Raw genomic sequence first — 3,451 nt, forward strand, 5'->3', positions numbered from 1 at the left:
GGCTGCAATGCTTGGTAAGAAATGTACGCATTATCCTGCCCATGTAATTGTAACCCCTCTGTACAGTATGTTCACAAATAAAATAAAATTAAAAAAATTCATATGCAGTCTATAATTCTAGCTACTCAGGAGGCTGAGATCTGAAGATCGACGTTTGAAGCCAACCCAGACAGAAAGTCCCTGGGACTCTTATCTCCAATTAATTACCAGAAAACTGGAAATGTAGCTGTGGCTCAATGTGGTAGAGCACTAGCCTTGAGCAGAAAAGCTCAGGGGCAGTGCCCAGGCCTGAGCTCAAACCTCACAACCAACAGACAGAAAAGAAAAAGAAAAAGAATTCACCTGCATGTTCTTGTTCCCCAGCTTAGTAACTCCATCTTCCCTCGTCCTTACTGAACCTGTTCTGTGCAAAATCCCCACTTCCCTCCCCAGACTGTCCTTCCTAGCTCCAGGCCAACACCCCGGGGCCTGTGTCAACATCCTCACCTAAACTGTCCCAAAATTTCCAGTGAGCTTTACCTGCTCTTCCTGGGTGATCCTGGATCACTCTACTGCCTTGGCATTACCCAGGCTCAACCTCTGGGGACCAGCTCATCCCCCTTCCCTGCCACCATCCTCACCCAATATTGGCCTGGTGACTGGGCTTGGTAAATGCTTCATTGGCCATGCCAACCTGCCATCCCAGGGCCCACCAAAGCCTTCTCCAGTCTGGCTTCTCCTCACCCATCTGATCCTTCCCACCAGCTTTTATAGATTAACTAGCCTGTAGCACAGAAGAGGCTCAAGCAATGTAATCACATTGTTTTGACACAGAGGTTGGGCTTTAGTTTCCCCCCAATCTCCTTCCTCTCCAGGCCTGGCCACTAGCCAGACAAAACCCTTCTCCATACTCAAAACCCTCCCTCCTCCTCCCATTCCCCCAGACTTAGGCAAGAAGATCATTGAGTTTATGAGCTCCAGTCCAGCCTGAACAGTATAGCAAAGACCCCCCTAGAAAAATTCCATAGAAATGTAAAAAACAATAGCCAATATTAGTGACTCATACCTATATCCTAGTTACTCAGGAGCTGAGATCTGAATATCACAGTTCAAAGCCAACCTGGGCAAAGTGCATCTCCAAAATAATCAGCAAAACGTAGGGCTAGATGTATGTGGTAAAGTGCCACCCAAGCAAGCCAGCCCAGAGGTTTAAGGTGCTGAGTTCAAATCACAGAACAGGATGAGGGGATAAAGGGGATGAAAGGGGCAGGGGGGAGATAAAAAGTAGACCCTAAATCAAAAACATATTTTTATGGAATCTATCCTCTTGCTGGTTTCTAGAATATTTTTCTCTTATCTAATGTCAACATACTATATTCTGTTATTATTGGCTAACATACTATATTATCTTATTAAGAAATAGTCTTCTAGGCCAGGCATCAATGGCTCAGGCCTGAATTCCAGCTACTCAGGAGGCTGAGATCTAAGGATCATTATTCGAAGCAAGCTTGGGAAGGAAAGTCCACAGCTCTTAGCTCCAATTAACCAGCAAAAAAAGCCAGAGGTAGAGCTGTGGTGCAAGTGTAAAGTGCCAGCCTTGAGAGGAAAAAACGCTAAGGGACAGTGCAGAGGCCCTGAGTTCAAGCGCTAGGAGACACAGACACAGACACACACACACACACACACACACACACACACACACACACACACACACACATAAAGTCTTTTGCATCTTTGCATTCTTCATGCTATAGGCCATGGAAATCAGGACTGTCAGTCACAGAGACATTCATCATTAATTTGTACAGGGCATAGTACTCCATACAGATGGATTCAGGGTGTCTTCACACATCTATACAGAGACACAGAAAGCCAGAGCAGGGGCATCGAGTCTGGTACCTCTGGAGCAAGATGGACTGTGGCATTCTGGATGTGTGATTATGCAATTTTGACTTTTCCAACATGCCTAAGAACAACATTGACTCCCCATCAGCCAGACTGTAGGAGAAAAAAAAAAAACTTCAAAAGAGTATCAACAAAAACCTTATGAGCATGACTCTTATTTCAAATATATAACAAAACCACAGGGAAAGGAGAAAATAACCAAGGAACATTGAATTCAATACATCAGCTTTTTATCTTTTGTCTGAAGACACAAAGAATTGCACACAAATATGAATTGTAACTAGGGGGTTGTTTAGCAATGATATGGGTTAGCGATCCTGAAACATGCTGTGTAAAATAGAAGCTGGACAAATGAGAAAATATTTTGTTTTCTCCTTTGGGTACTCAGTATTTTCTTAAGTCTATTACTCATTCAACAAATATGCTGAGTAGTCAATATATGCAAGGTCCTGTTCTAAATGCTGATCCAACCAATAGAAAACAAAAATTCACCCTCTCCATCTCTCCCCCGTCAAATAGAGTAATCCTGTCTTCACAGCGTAACTTTCAGGAACAGGGAAATAGGCAAAAATAAATAAAAACAATAAGTGAAATTAAGTTTGAAGATAATACTGGGGTTTAAACTCATGCTAATGCTAGTAGGTACTCTGTATCTGAGCTACAACCCAGATTCTTTTGCTTTCCTTACTTTTTCAGATAGGGCTTGGTGATTTTCTTTATGTCCGGGGCCAGCTTCAGACTGTGATCTTCTTATTTATGCCCCCTGTTTGGCTAGGATAACAAGTATAACCACCATACCCTTCTTACTTGTTGAGATGGGATCTTGCTATCTTTTTGTCCAGGCTAGCCTAGAACCATTATTCTCCTGATCTCCACCTATTCAGTAGATGAGATTATAGTTGTGAGTCACCATTCCCAGTCCCTAAATGAAATTCAGTTTTAAAAGTATACCAAATAGAAAGCCTGGGCCCCTCTGGCCAAAAAGCCTGGCATCAGGAAGTATCACGACTCCGCGGTAGTAAATAGTGAGCCCACACCACTTGTGTACATGGTCCCTCCACCTCTGGCTGGTCTCAATGCCAACAGCCACTTGAGCTGTGGCTGCCTTCTCCTTGTACCCTTGTACCCTTGAGGCAGGTCAGAGCCAGGGGAACTTTCAAGTGAGCCTTTCACTACCCTAAATCACGTCTCTCTAGCTCAGTCCTGGAAGGTAGCCATATGGTTAGAATGTACCCACGTTTTCTAGCTCTTCTGGTCCTGGCCCACTGACAGTGATTTTTTTTTCCTTCTGAATTCAACCCAGGCAGGGAGCAGGTCACACAGATGCATATTTAAAAGCTGGAGCGAATTCTTATTTGGAGAGGAAGGAATTAGCAGGGCTCAAACAGTGGCTAGGGCTCGCCTGCTGTCCTCATCTCTGCTGGGGACACAACCTGATAAAATATGCACTGATAATAATGAAGCCCACTGGAGGTCCAAAAGGAAAGAAAATAAAAATTTCAGTCAAAAGCTGAATGGGAAGAGGGAAGGATTTCTCTCTCTCTCTCTCTCTCTCTCTCTCTCTCTC

The 3,451-nt window shown here is 43.9% G+C and overlaps 1 protein-coding gene across 5 annotated transcripts in view; it reads right to left on the reverse strand.

Moving 5' to 3' along the window:
• Positions 1-3,451, reverse strand: part of Rftn1 (raftlin, lipid raft linker 1) — a 220,469-nt gene that overhangs the window by 210,770 nt on the left and 6,248 nt on the right. The window contains exon 1 of one of the 5 annotated variants that reach the window (XM_013022173.1): positions 2,683-2,704. The exons of 3 other annotated variants lie outside the window; for them this stretch is intronic. The gene's annotated coding sequence lies outside the window, so the exon portion shown is untranslated. Of the gene's footprint in view, positions 1-2,572; positions 2,596-2,682; positions 2,705-3,451 lie in introns of those variants that run through there. One more of the 5 variants, XM_013022174.1, reaches the window with a different exon arrangement.

The sequence above is a fragment of the Dipodomys ordii genome, unplaced genomic scaffold (genome assembly GCF_000151885.1).
Source record: "Dipodomys ordii isolate 6190 unplaced genomic scaffold, Dord_2.0 Scaffold60, whole genome shotgun sequence".
In the NCBI taxonomy this organism is placed as follows: Eukaryota; Metazoa; Chordata; class Mammalia; order Rodentia; family Heteromyidae; genus Dipodomys; species Dipodomys ordii.